Source organism: Chiloscyllium plagiosum, unplaced genomic scaffold (genome assembly GCF_037043375.1).
Source record: "Chiloscyllium plagiosum isolate Xiang-an unplaced genomic scaffold, Cpla_swu_hap1 HiC_scaffold_32, whole genome shotgun sequence".
In the NCBI taxonomy this organism is placed as follows: Eukaryota; Metazoa; Chordata; class Chondrichthyes; order Orectolobiformes; family Hemiscylliidae; genus Chiloscyllium; species Chiloscyllium plagiosum.
The window spans coordinates 1,975,777-1,990,479 of NW_028270170.1; the positions used below are offsets into that span (position 1 = coordinate 1,975,777).

The 14,703-nt window shown below is 54.0% G+C and overlaps 1 long non-coding RNA gene across 1 annotated transcript; it reads left to right on the top strand.

Moving 5' to 3' along the window:
- Positions 1-1,458: 1,458 nt before the first annotated feature.
- Positions 1,459-11,698, top strand: LOC148141529 (uncharacterized). The gene is made up of 5 exons (XR_015752432.1): positions 1,459-1,493; positions 5,272-5,306; positions 5,468-5,502; positions 9,379-9,413; positions 11,664-11,698. It is a non-coding gene; the product is annotated as an uncharacterized LOC148141529 (long non-coding RNA).
- Positions 11,699-14,703: the final 3,005 nt, after the last annotated feature.

The following is a 14,703-nucleotide window of genomic DNA, read 5'->3' on the forward strand; positions in this document are numbered from 1 at the left end:
GGACTGTAACCCAGTGAGGGTCAGTGTGTGAGACTGTAACCCAGTGAGAGTCAGTGTGTGTGAGACTGAACCCCAGTGAGAGTCAGTGTGTGTAGGACTGTACCCCAGTGAGAGTCAGTATGTGTGAGACTGTACCCCAGTGGGAGTCAGTGTGTGTGTGTGGGACCTGTACCCCAGTGAGAGTCATTATGTGTGACACTGTACCCCAGTGAGAGTCAGTGTGTATGGGACTAGTACCACAGTAAGAAGCAGTGTATGTGGCACTGTACCCCAGTGAGAGTCAGTGTGTGTGAGACTGCAACCCAGTGAGAGTCAGAGTGTGTGAGATAGTAACCCAGTGAGAGTCAGTGTGTGTGGGACTGTACTCCAGTGAGATTCAGTGTGTGGGGGGACTGTACGCCAGTGAGAGTCAGTGTGTTTGAGACTGTAACCCAGTGAGAGTTGGTGTGTGGGGGTGGACTGTACCCCAGTGAGGGTCAGTGTGTGTGAGACTGTAACCCAGTGAGAGTCAGTGTGTGCGAGACTGTAACCCAGTGAGAGTCAGTGTGTGCGAGACTGTAACCCAGTGAGAGTCAGTGTGTGCGAGACTGTAACCCAGTGAGAGTCAGTGTGAGTGGGACTGTACCCCAGTGAGAGTCAGTGTGTTTGAGACTGTAACCCAGTGAGAGTCAGTGTGTGGGGGGGACTGTAACCCAGTGAGAGTCAGTGTGTGTGTGTGGGACTGTACCCCACTGAGAGTAAATGTGTGGGGGGAACTGTACCCCAGTGAGAGTCAGTGTGTGTGGGACTGTACCCCAGTGAGGGTCAGTGTGTGTGACACTGCAACCCAGTGAGAGTCAGTGTGTGTGGGGCTGTACCCCAGTGAGAGTAAATGTGTGGGGGGAACTGTACCCCAGTGAGAGTCAGTGTGTGTGGGACTGTACCCCCGTGAGGGTTAGTGTGTGTGACACTGCAACCCAGTGAGAGTCAGTGTGTCGAGGGGACTGTACCCCAGTGAGAGTCAGTGTGTGTGGGACTGTCCCCCAGTGAGAGTCAATGTGTGGGGGGAACTGTACCCCAGTGAGAGGCAGTGTGTGTGGGACTGTACCCCAGTGAGGGTCAGTGTGTGTGACACTGCAACTCAGTGAGAGTCAGTGTGTGTGAGGCTGTACCCCAGTGAGAGTAAATGTGTGGGGGGAACTGTACCCCAGTGAGAGTCAGTGAATGTGGGACTGTAACCCAGTGAGAGTCAGTGTGTGTGGGACTGTCCCCCAGTGAGAGTCAGTGTTTGTGACACTGCAACCCAGTGAGAGTCAGTGTGTGTGGGGCTGTATCCCAGTGAGAGTCAGTGTGTGTGAGACTGTCACCCAGTGAGAGTCAGTGTGTGCGAGACTGTAACCCAGTGAGCGTCAGTGTGAGTGGGACTGTACCCCAGTGAGAATCAGTGTGTGGAGGGGACTGTACCCCAGTGAGAGTCAGTATGGGTGGGACTGTACCCCAGTGAGAGTCAGTGTGTGTGTGCGACTGTACCCCAGTGAGAGTCAGTGTGTGGGGGGGACTGTACCCCAGTGAGAGTCAGTGTGTGTGTGTGGGACTGTACCCCTGTGAGAGTAAATGTGTGGGGGGAACTGTACCCCAGTGAGGGTCAGTCTGTGTGGGACTGTACCCCAGTGAGGGTCAGTGTGTGTGACACTGCAACCCAGTGAGAGTCAGTGTGTGTGGGACTGTACCCCAGTGATGGTCAGTGTGTGTGACACTGCAACCCAGTGAGAGTCAGTGTGTGTGGGGCTGTACCCCAGTGAGAGTCAGTGAATGTGGGACTGTAACCCAGTGAGAGTCAGTGTGTCGAGGGGACTGTACCCCAGTGAGAGTCAGTGTGTGTGGAACTGTAACTCCAGTGAGAGTCAGTGAGTGTGTGGGACTGTACCCCAGTGAGAGTCAGTGTGGATGGGATTGTACCCCAGTGAGAGTCAGTGTGTGTGAGACTGTAATCCAGTGAGAGTCAGTGTGTGGGGGGGGATTGTATTCCACTGAGAGTCAGTGTGTGTGGGACTGTACCCCAGTGGTAGTCAGTGTGTGTGAGACTGTACCCCAGTGAGAGTCAGTATGAGTGTGAGAATGCAACCCAGTGAGAGTCAGTGTGTGTGTGACACTGTTCCCCAGTGAGAGTCAGTGTGTGGGGGGGGATTGTATTCCACTGAGAGTCAGTGTGTGTGGGACTGTACCCCAGTGAGAGTCAGTGTGTGTAGGACTGTACCCCAGTGAGAGTCAGTGTGTGTGGGACTGTACCCCAGTGAGAGTCAGTGTGTGTGTGACACTGTTCCCCAGTGAGAGTCAGTGTGTGGGGGGGGATTGTATTCCACTGAGAGTCAGTGTGTGTGGGACTGTACCCCAGTGAGAGTCAGTGTGTGTGGGACTGTACCCCAGTGAGAGTCAGTGTGTGTGGGACAGTACCCAGGTGAGAGTCAGTGTGTGTGGGACTGTACCCCAGTGAGAGTCAATGTGTGTGAGACTGTACCCAGGTGAGAGTCAGTGTGTGTGGGACTGTACCCCAGAGAGACTCAGTGTGTGGGGTGTGGGGGGGGACTGGACCCCAATGAGAGTCAATTTGTGTGTGACTGTAACCCACTGAGAGTCAGTGTGTGTGAGACTGTACTCCAGTGAGAGTCAGTGTATGTGTGGGACTATACCCCAGTGAGAGTCAGTGTGTGGGGGGGACTGTACTCCAGTGAGAGTCAGTGTATGTGTGGGACTGTACCCCAGTGAGAGTCAGTGTGTGGGGGGGACTGTATTCCAGTGAGAGTCAGTGTGTGTGAGAATGCAACCCAGTGAGAGTCAGTGTGTGTGGGACTGTACCCCAGTGAGAGTCAGTGTGTGTGTGTGGGACTGTACCCCAGTGAGAGTCAGTGTGTATGGGATTGTACCTCAGTGAGAGTCAGTGTGTGTGAGACTGTAACCCAGTGAGAGCCGTTTTGTGTGGGACTGTACCCTAGTGAGAGTCAGTGCATGTGGGACTCGTATCCCAGTGAGATTCAGTGTGTGTGGGACTCGTACCCCAGTGAGAGTCAGTGTGTGTAGGACTGCACCCCAGTGAGAGTCAGTGTGTGTGGGACTGGACCCCAGTGTGAGTCAGTGTGTGTAGGACTGCATCTCAGTGAGAGTCAGTGTGTGTGGATCTGGACCCCAGTGGTAGTCAGTGTGTGTGAGACTGTACCCAAGTGAGAGTCAGTGTGTGTGAGAATGCAACCCAGTGAGAGTCAGTGTGTGTGGGACTGTACCCCAGTGAGAGTCAGTGTGTGTGTGGGACAGTACCCCAGTGAGAGTCAGTGTGTGTGAGTGGGATTGTACCCCAGTGAGAGTCAGTGTGTATGGGATTGTACCCCAGTGAGAGTCAGTGTGTGTGAGACTGTAATCCAGTGAGAGTCAGTGTGTGTGTGGGACTGTACCCCAGTGAGAGTCAGTGTGTGGGCGTGGACTGTACCCCAGTGAGAGTCAGTGTGTGTGTGTGTGGGACTGTACCCCAGTGAGAGTCAGTGTGTGTGAGACTGTAACCCAGTGAGAGACAGTGTGTGTGGGACTGTACGCCAGTGAGGGTCAGTGTGTGTGAGACTGTAACCCCGTGAGAGTCAGTGTGTGTGAGACTGAACTCCAGTGAGGGTCAGTGTGTGTGAGACTGTAACCCAGTGAGCATCAGTGTGTGTGAGACTGTAATCCAGTGAGAGTCAGTGTGTTGGGGGGATTGTACCCCAGTAAGAATCAGTGAATGTGGGACTGTAACCCAGTGAGGGTCAGTGTGTGAGACTGTAACCCAGTGAGAGTCAGTGTGTGTGAGACTGAACCCCAGTGAGAGTCAGTGTGTGTAGGACTGTACCCCAGTGAGAGTCAGTATGTGTGAGACTGTACCCCAGTGGGAGTCAGTGTGTGTGTGTGGGACCTGTACCCCAGTGAGAGTCATTATGTGTGACACTGTACCCCAGTGAGAGTCAGTGTGTATGGGACTAGTACCACAGTAAGAAGCAGTGTATGTGGCACTGTACCCCAGTGAGAGTCAGTGTCTGTGAGTCTGTAACCCAGTGACAGTCAGTTTGTGTGAGATAGTAACCCAGTGAGAGTCAGTGTGTGTGGGACTGTACTCCAGTGAGATTCAGTGTGTGGGGGGACTGTACGCCAGTGAGAGTCAGTGTGTTTGAGACTGTAACCCAGTGAGAGTTGGTGTGTGGGGGTGGACTGTACCCCAGTGAGGGTCAGTGTGTGTGAGACTGTAACCCAGTGAGAGTCAGTGTGTGCGAGACTGTAACCCAGTGAGAGTCAGTGTGTGCGAGACTGTAACCCAGTGAGAGTCAGTGTGAGTGGGACTGTACCCCAGTGAGAGTCAGTGTGTTTGAGACTGTAACCCAGTGAGAGTCAGTGTGTGGGGGGGACTGTAACCCAGTGAGAGTCAGTGTGTGTGTGTGGGACTGTACCCCACTGAGAGTAAATGTGTGGGGGGAACTGTACCCCAGTGAGAGTCAGTGTGTGTGGGACTGTACCCCAGTGAGGGTCAGTGTGTGTGACACTGCAACCCAGTGAGAGTCAGTGTGTGTGGGGCTGTACCCCAGTGAGAGTAAATGTGTGGGGGGAACTGTACCCCAGTGAGAGTCAGTGTGTGTGGGACTGTACCCCCGTGAGGGTTAGTGTGTGTGACACTGCAACCCAGTGAGAGTCAGTGTGTCGAGGGGACTGTACCCCAGTGAGAGTCAGTGTGTGTGGGACTGTCCCCCAGTGAGAGTCAATGTGTGGGGGGAACTGTACCCCAGTGAGAGGCAGTGTGTGTGGGACTGTACCCCAGTGAGGGTCAGTGTGTGTGACACTGCAACTCAGTGAGAGTCAGTGTGTGTGAGGCTGTACCCCAGTGAGAGTAAATGTGTGGGGGGAACTGTACCCCAGTGAGAGTCAGTGAATGTGGGACTGTAACCCAGTGAGAGTCAGTGTGTGTGGGACTGTCCCCCAGTGAGAGTCAATGTGTGGGGGGAACTGTACCCCAGTGAGAGTCAATGTTTGTGAGACTGTAACCCAGTGAGAGTCAGTGTGTGTGGGAATGTACCCCAGTGAGAGTCAGTGTTTGTGACACTGCAACCCAGTGAGAGTCAGTGTGTGTGGGGCTGTATCCCAGTGAGAGTCAGTGTGTGTGAGACTGTCACCCAGTGAGAGTCAGTGTGTGCGAGACTGTAACCCAGTGAGCGTCAGTGTGAGTGGGACTGTACCCCAGTGAGAATCAGTGTGTGGAGGGGACTGTACCCCAGTGAGAGTCAGTATGGGTGGGACTGTACCCCAGTGAGAGTCAGTGTGTGTGTGGGGCTGTATCCCAGTGAGAGTCAGTGTGTGTGAGACTGTCACCCAGTGAGAGTCAGTGTGTGCGAGACTGTAACCCAGTGAGCGTCAGTGTGAGTGGGACTGTACCCCAGTGAGAATCAGTGTGTGGAGGGGACTGTACCCCAGTGAGAGTCAGTATGGGTGGGACTGTACCCCAGTGAGAGTCAGTGTGTGTGTGCGACTGTACCCCAGTGAGAGTCAGTGTGTGGGGGGGACTGTACCCCAGTGAGAGTCAGTGTGTGTGTGTGGGACTGTACCCCTGTGAGAGTAAATGTGTGGGGGGAACTGTACCCCAGTGAGGGTCAGTCTGTGTGGGACTGTACCCCAGTGAGGGTCAGTGTGTGTGACACTGCAACCCAGTGAGAGTCAGTGTGTGTGGGACTGTACCCCAGTGATGGTCAGTGTGTGTGACACTGCAACCCAGTGAGAGTCAGTGTGTGTGGGGCTGTACCCCAGTGAGAGTCAGTGAATGTGGGACTGTAACCCAGTGAGAGTCAGTGTGTCGAGGGGACTGTACCCCAGTGAGAGTCAGTGTGTGTGGAACTGTAACTCCAGTGAGAGTCAGTGAGTGTGTGGGACTGTACCCCAGTGAGAGTCAGTGTGGATGGGATTGTACCCCAGTGAGAGTCAGTGTGTGTGAGACTGTAATCCAGTGAGAGTCAGTGTGTGGGGGGGGATTGTATTCCACTGAGAGTCAGTGTGTGTGGGACTGTACCCCAGTGGTAGTCAGTGTGTGTGAGACTGTACCCCAGTGAGAGTCAGTATGAGTGTGAGAATGCAACCCAGTGAGAGTCAGTGTGTGTGTGACACTGTTCCCCAGTGAGAGTCAGTGTGTGGGGGGGGATTGTATTCCACTGAGAGTCAGTGTGTGTGGGACTGTACCCCAATGAGAGTCAGTGTGTGTAGGACTGTACCCCAGTGAGAGTCAGTGTGTGTGGGACTGTACCCCAGTGAGAGTCAGTGTGTGTGTGACACTGTTCCCCAGTGAGAGTCAGTGTGTGGGGGGGGATTGTATTCCACTGAGAGTCAGTGTGTGTGGGACTGTACCCCAGTGAGAGTCAGTGTGTGCGGGACTGTACCCCAGTGAGAGTCAGTGTGTGTGGGACAGTACCCAGGTGAGAGTCAGTGTGTGTGGGACTGTACCCCAGTGAGAGTCAATGTGTGTGAGACTGTACCCAGGTGAGAGTCAGTGTGTGTGGGACTGTACCCCAGAGAGACTCAGTGTGTGGGGTGTGGGGGGGGACTGGACCCCAATGAGAGTCAATTTGTGTGTGACTGTAACCCACTGAGAGTCAGTGTGTGTGAGACTGTACTCCAGTGAGAGTCAGTGTATGTGTGGGACTGTACCCCAGTGAGAGTCAGTGTGTGGGGGGGACTGTACTCCAGTGAGAGTCAGTGTATGTGTGGGACTGTACCCCAGTGAGAGTCAGTGTGTGGGGGGGACTGTATTCCAGTGAGAGTCAGTGTGTGTGAGAATGCAACCCAGTGAGAGTCAGTGTGTGTGGGACTGTACCCCAGTGAGAGTCAGTGTGTGTGTGTGGGACTGTACCCCAGTGAGAGTCAGTGTGTATGGGATTGTACCTCAGTGAGAGTCAGTGTGTGTGAGACTGTAACCCAGTGAGAGCCGTTTTGTGTGGGACTGTACCCTAGTGAGAGTCAGTGCATGTGGGACTCGTATCCCAGTGAGATTCAGTGTGTGTGGGACTCGTACCCCAGTGAGAGTCAGTGTGTGTAGGACTGCACCCCAGTGAGAGTCAGTGTGTGTGGGACTGGACCCCAGTGTGAGTCAGTGTGTGTAGGACTGCATCTCAGTGAGAGTCAGTGTGTGTGGATCTGGACCCCAGTGGTAGTCAGTGTGTGTGAGACTGTACCCAAGTGAGAGTCAGTGTGTGTGAGAATGCAACCCAGTGAGAGTCAGTGTGTGTGGGACTGTACCCCAGTGAGAGTCAGTGTGTGTGTGGGACAGTACCCCAGTGAGAGTCAGTGTGTGTGAGTGGGATTGTACCCCAGTGAGAGTCAGTGTGTGGGGGGGACTGTACTCCAGTGAGAGTCAGTGTATGTGTGGGACTGTACCCCAGTGAGAGTCAGTGTGTGGGGGGGACTGTATTCCAGTGAGAGTCAGTGTGTGTGAGACTGTAATCCAGTGAGAGTCAGTGTGTGTGTGGGACTGTAATCCAGTGAGAGTCAGTGTGTGTGTGGGACTGTACCCCAGTGAGAGTCAGTGTGTGGGCGTGGACTGTACCCCAGTGAGAGTCAGTGTGTGTGAGACTGTAACCCAGTGAGAGACAGTGTGTGTGGGACTGTACGCCAGTGAGGGTCAGTGTGTGTGAGACTGTAACCCCGTGAGAGTCAGTGTGTGTGAGACTGAACTCCAGTGAGGGTCAGTGTGTGTGAGACTGTAACCCAGTGAGCATCAGTGTGTGTGAGACTGTAATCCAGTGAGAGTCAGTGTGTTGGGGGGATTGTACCCCAGTAAGAATCAGTGAATGTGGGACTGTAACCCAGTGAGGGTCAGTGTGTGAGACTGTAACCCAGTGAGAGTCAGTGTGTGTGAGACTGAACCCCAGTGAGAGTCAGTGTGTGTAGGACTGTACCCCAGTGAGAGTCAGTATGTGTGAGACTGTACCCCAGTGGGAGTCAGTGTGTGTGTGTGGGACCTGTACCCCAGTGAGAGTCATTATGTGTGACACTGTACCCCAGTGAGAGTCAGTGTGTATGGGACTAGTACCACAGTAAGAAGCAGTGTATGTGGCACTGTACCCCAGTGAGAGTCAGTGTCTGTGAGTCTGTAACCCAGTGACAGTCAGTTTGTGTGAGATAGTAACCCAGTGAGAGTCAGTGTGTGTGGGACTGTACTCCAGTGAGATTCAGTGTGTGGGGGGACTGTACGCCAGTGAGAGTCAGTGTGTTTGAGACTGTAACCCAGTGAGAGTTGGTGTGTGGGGGTGGACTGTACCCCAGTGAGGGTCAGTGTGTGTGAGACTGTAACCCAGTGAGAGTCAGTGTGTGCGAGACTGTAACCCAGTGAGAGTCAGTGTGTGCGAGACTGTAACCCAGTGAGAGTCAGTGTGTGCGAGACTGTAACCCAGTGAGAGTCAGTGTGAGTGGGACTGTACCCCAGTGAGAGTCAGTGTGTTTGAGACTGTAACCCAGTGAGAGTCAGTGTGTGGGGGGGACTGTAACCCAGTGAGAGTCAGTGTGTGTGTGTGGGACTGTACCCCACTGAGAGTAAATGTGTGGGGGGAACTGTACCCCAGTGAGAGTCAGTGTGTGTGGGACTGTACCCCAGTGAGGGTCAGTGTGTGTGACACTGCAACCCAGTGAGAGTCAGTGTGTGTGGGGCTGTACCCCAGTGAGAGTAAATGTGTGGGGGGAACTGTACCCCAGTGAGAGTCAGTGTGTGTGGGACTGTACCCCCGTGAGGGTTAGTGTGTGTGACACTGCAACCCAGTGAGAGTCAGTGTGTCGAGGGGACTGTACCCCAGTGAGAGTCAGTGTGTGTGGGACTGTCCCCCAGTGAGAGTCAATGTGTGGGGGGAACTGTACCCCAGTGAGAGGCAGTGTGTGTGGGACTGTACCCCAGTGAGGGTCAGTGTGTGTGACACTGCAACTCAGTGAGAGTCAGTGTGTGTGAGGCTGTACCCCAGTGAGAGTAAATGTGTGGGGGGAACTGTACCCCAGTGAGAGTCAGTGAATGTGGGACTGTAACCCAGTGAGAGTCAGTGTGTGTGGGACTGTCCCCCAGTGAGAGTCAATGTGTGGGGGGAACTGTACCCCAGTGAGAGTCAATGTTTGTGAGACTGTAACCCAGTGAGAGTCAGTGTGTGTGGGAATGTACCCCAGTGAGAGTCAGTGTTTGTGACACTGCAACCCAGTGAGAGTCAGTGTGTGTGGGGCTGTATCCCAGTGAGAGTCAGTGTGTGTGAGACTGTCACCCAGTGAGAGTCAGTGTGTGCGAGACTGTAACCCAGTGAGCGTCAGTGTGAGTGGGACTGTACCCCAGTGAGAATCAGTGTGTGGAGGGGACTGTACCCCAGTGAGAGTCAGTATGGGTGGGACTGTACCCCAGTGAGAGTCAGTGTGTGTGTGCGACTGTACCCCAGTGAGAGTCAGTGTGTGGGGGGGACTGTACCCCAGTGAGAGTCAGTGTGTGTGTGTGGGACTGTACCCCTGTGAGAGTAAATGTGTGGGGGGAACTGTACCCCAGTGAGGGTCAGTCTGTGTGGGACTGTACCCCAGTGAGGGTCAGTGTGTGTGACACTGCAACCCAGTGAGAGTCAGTGTGTGTGGGACTGTACCCCAGTGATGGTCAGTGTGTGTGACACTGCAACCCAGTGAGAGTCAGTGTGTGTGGGGCTGTACCCCAGTGAGAGTCAGTGAATGTGGGACTGTAACCCAGTGAGAGTCAGTGTGTCGAGGGGACTGTACCCCAGTGAGAGTCAGTGTGTGTGGAACTGTAACTCCAGTGAGAGTCAGTGAGTGTGTGGGACTGTACCCCAGTGAGAGTCAGTGTGGATGGGATTGTACCCCAGTGAGAGTCAGTGTGTGTGAGACTGTAACCCAGTGAGAGACAGTGTGTGTGGGACTGTACGCCAGTGAGGGTCAGTGTGTGTGAGACTGTAACCCCGTGAGAGTCAGTGTGTGTGAGACTGAACTCCAGTGAGGGTCAGTGTGTGTGAGACTGTAACCCAGTGAGCATCAGTGTGTGTGAGACTGTAATCCAGTGAGAGTCAGAGTGTTGGGGGGATTGTACCCCAGTAAGAATCAGTGAATGTGGGACTGTAACCCAGTGAGGGTCAGTGTGTGAGACTGTAACCCAGTGAGAGTCAGTGTGTGTGAGACTGAACCCCAGTGAGAGTCAGTGTGTGTAGGACTGTACCCCAGTGAGAGTCAGTATGTGTGAGACTGTACCCCAGTGGGAGTCAGTGTGTGTGTGTGGGACCTGTACCCCAGTGAGAGTCATTATGTGTGACACTGTACCCCAGTGAGAGTCAGTGTGTATGGGACTAGTACCACAGTAAGAAGCAGTGTATGTGGCACTGTACCCCAGTGAGAGTCAGTGTCTGTGAGTCTGTAACCCAGTGACAGTCAGTTTGTGTGAGATAGTAACCCAGTGAGAGTCAGTGTGTGTGGGACTGTACTCCAGTGAGATTCAGTGTGTGGGGGGACTGTACGCCAGTGAGAGTCAGTGTGTTTGAGACTGTAACCCAGTGAGAGTTGGTGTGTGGGGGTGGACTGTACCCCAGTGAGGGTCAGTGTGTGTGAGACTGTAACCCAGTGAGAGTCAGTGTGTGCGAGACTGTAACCCAGTGAGAGTCAGTGTGTGCGAGACTGTAACCCAGTGAGAGTCAGTGTGTGCGAGACTGTAACCCAGTGAGAGTCAGTGTGAGTGGGACTGTACCCCAGTGAGAGTCAGTGTGTTTGAGACTGTAACCCAGTGAGAGTCAGTGTGTGGGGGGGACTGTAACCCAGTGAGAGTCAGTGTGTGTGTGTGGGACTGTACCCCACTGAGAGTAAATGTGTGGGGGGAACTGTACCCCAGTGAGAGTCAGTGTGTGTGGGACTGTACCCCAGTGAGGGTCAGTGTGTGTGACACTGCAACCCAGTGAGAGTCAGTGTGTGTGGGGCTGTACCCCAGTGAGAGTAAATGTGTGGGGGGAACTGTACCCCAGTGAGAGTCAGTGTGTGTGGGACTGTACCCCCGTGAGGGTTAGTGTGTGTGACACTGCAACCCAGTGAGAGTCAGTGTGTCGAGGGGACTGTACCCCAGTGAGAGTCAGTGTGTGTGGGACTGTCCCCCAGTGAGAGTCAATGTGTGGGGGGAACTGTACCCCAGTGAGAGGCAGTGTGTGTGGGACTGTACCCCAGTGAGGGTCAGTGTGTGTGACACTGCAACTCAGTGAGAGTCAGTGTGTGTGAGGCTGTACCCCAGTGAGAGTAAATGTGTGGGGGGAACTGTACCCCAGTGAGAGTCAGTGAATGTGGGACTGTAACCCAGTGAGAGTCAGTGTGTGTGGGACTGTCCCCCAGTGAGAGTCAATGTGTGGGGGGAACTGTACCCCAGTGAGAGTCAATGTTTGTGAGACTGTAACCCAGTGAGAGTCAGTGTGTGTGGGAATGTACCCCAGTGAGAGTCAGTGTTTGTGACACTGCAACCCAGTGAGAGTCAGTGTGTGTGGGGCTGTATCCCAGTGAGAGTCAGTGTGTGTGAGACTGTCACCCAGTGAGAGTCAGTGTGTGCGAGACTGTAACCCAGTGAGCGTCAGTGTGAGTGGGACTGTACCCCAGTGAGAATCAGTGTGTGGAGGGGACTGTACCCCAGTGAGAGTCAGTATGGGTGGGACTGTACCCCAGTGAGAGTCAGTGTGTGTGTGCGACTGTACCCCAGTGAGAGTCAGTGTGTGGGGGGGACTGTACCCCAGTGAGAGTCAGTGTGTGTGTGTGGGACTGTACCCCTGTGAGAGTAAATGTGTGGGGGGAACTGTACCCCAGTGAGGGTCAGTCTGTGTGGGACTGTACCCCAGTGAGGGTCCGTGTGTGTGACACTGCAACCCAGTGAGAGTCAGTGTGTGTGGGACTGTACCCCAGTGATGGTCAGTGTGTGTGACACTGCAACCCAGTGAGAGTCAGTGTGTGTGGGGCTGTACCCCAGTGAGAGTCAGTGAATGTGGGACTGTAACCCAGTGAGAGTCAGTGTGTCGAGGGGACTGTACCCCAGTGAGAGTCAGTGTGTGTGGAACTGTAACTCCAGTGAGAGTCAGTGAGTGTGTGGGACTGTACCCCAGTGAGAGTCAGTGTGGATGGGATTGTACCCCAGTGAGAGTCAGTGTGTGTGAGACTGTAACCCAATGAGAGTCAGTATGTGTGGGACAGTACCCCAGTGAGAGTCAGTGGGTGTGTAAGACTGTACTCCAGTGAGAGTCTGTGTATGTGTGGGACAGTACCCCAGTGAGAGTCAGTGGGTGTGTGAGACTGTACTCCAGTGAGAGTCTGTGTATGTGTGGGACAGTAGCCCAGTGAGAGTCAGTGGGTGTGTGAGACTGTACTCCAGTGAGAGTCAGTGTGCGTGTGGGACTGTACCCCAGTGAGCGTCAGTGTGTGTGAGAATGCAACCCAGTGAGAGTCAGTGTGTGTGGGACTGTACCCCAATGAGAGTCAGTGTGTGTGTGTGGGACTGTACCCCAGTGAGAGTCAGTGTGTATGGGATTGTACCTCAGTGAGAGTCAGTGTGTGTGAGACTGTAACCCAGTGAGAGCCATTTTGTGTGGGACTGTACCCCAGTGAGAGTCAGTGCATGTGGGACTCGTACCCCAGTGAGAGTCAGTGTGTATAGGACTGCACCCCAGTCAGAGTCAGTGTGTGTGAGACTGTCCCCCAGTGAGAGTCAGTGTGTATCGCACTGCATCTCAGTGAGAGTCAGTGTGTGTGGGACTGGACCCCAGTGAGAGTCAGTTTGTGTAGGACTGCATCTCAGTGAGAGTCAGTGTGTGTGGATTTGGACCCCAGTGAGAGTCAGTGTGTGTGAGACTGTAATCCAGTGATAGTCAGTGTGTGGGGGGGACTGTACCCCAGTGAGAGACAATGTATGTGAGACTGTAACCCAGTGGTAGTCAGTGCGTGTGAGACTAAACCCCAGTGAGAGTCAGTGTGTGTGTGGGACTGTACCCCAGTGAGAGTCAGTGTGTGGGGGTGGACTGTACCCCAGTGAGAGTCAGTGTGTGTGTGGGACTGTACCCCAGTGAGAGTCAGTGTGTGGGGGTGGACTGTACCCCAGTGAGAGTCAGTGTGTGTGTGTGGGACTGTACCCCAGTGAGAGTCAGTGTGTGTGGGACTGTACCCCAGTGAGAGTCAGTGTGTGTGAGACTGTACCCCAATGAGAGTGTGGATGGGATTGTACCCCAGTGAGAGTCAGTGTGTTTGACACTGTAACCGAGTGAGAGTCAGTGTGTGTGGGACAGTACCCCAGTGAGAGTCAGTGTGTGGGGGTGGACTGTACCCCAGTGAGAGTCAGTGTGTGTGTGGGACTGTACCCCAGTGAGAGTCAGTGTGTGGGGGTGGACTGTACCCCAGTGAGAGTCAGTGTGTGTGTGTGGGACTGTACCCCAGTGAGAGTCAGTGTGTGTGGGACTGTACCCCAGTGAGAGTCAGTGTGTGTGAGACTGTACCCCAATGAGAGTGTGGATGGGATTGTACCCCAGTGAGAGTCAGTGTGTTTGACACTGTAACCGAGTGAGAGTCAGTGTGTGTGGGACAGTACCCCAGTGAGAATCAGTGTGTGCAGGACTGCATCTCAGGAAAAGTCAGTTTGTGTGTGACGGTACCTCACTGTGTGTGTGAGACTGTAATCCAGTGATAGTCAGTGTGTAGGGGGGACTGTACCCCAGTGAGAGACAATGTGTGTGAGACTGTAACCCAGTGGTAGTCAGTGTGTATGAGACTGTACCCCAGTGAGAGTCAGTATGAGTGTGAGAATGCAACCCAGTGAGAGTCAGTGTGTGTGTGACACTGTTCCCCAGTGAGAGTCAGTGTGTGGGGGGGATTGTATTCCACTGAGAGTCAGTGTGTGTGGGACTGTACCCCAGTGAGAGTCAGTGTGTGTAGGACTGTACCCCAGTGAGAGTCAGTGTGTGTGGGACTGTACCCCAGTGAGAGTCAGTGTGTGTGTGACACTGTTCCCCAGTGAGAGTCAGTGTGTGGGGGGGGATTGTATTCCACTGAGAGTCAGTGTGTGTGGGACTGTACCCCAGTGAGAGTCAGTGTGTGTGGGACTGTACCCCAGTGAGAGTCAGTGTGTGTGGGCCAGTACCCAGGTGAGAGTCAGTATGAGTGTGAGAATGCAACCCAGTGAGAGTCAGTGTGTGTGTGACACTGTTCCCCAGTGAGAGTCAGTGTGTGGGGGGGATTGTATTCCACTGAGAGTCAGTGTGTGTGGGACTGTACCCCAGTGAGAGTCAGTGTGTGTAGGACTGTACCCCAGTGAGAGTCAGTGTGTGTGGGACTGTACCCCAGTGAGAGTCAGTGTGTGTGTGACACTGTTCCCCAGTGAGAGTCAGTGTGTGGGGGGGGATTGTATTCCACTGAGAGTCAGTGTGTGTGGGACTGTACCCCAGTGAGAGTCAGTGTGTGTGGGACTGTACCCCAGTGAGAGTCAGTGTGTGTGGGCCAGTACCCAGGTGAGAGTCAGTGTGTGTGGGACTGTACCACAGTGAGAGTCAATATGTGTGAGACTGTACCCAGGTGAGAATCAGTGTGTGTGGGACTGTACCCCAGAGAGACTCCGTGTGTGGGGGGTGGGGGGGGACTGGACCCCAATGAGAGTCAATTTGTGTGTGACTGTAACCCACTGAGAGTCAGTGTGTGTGAGACTGTACT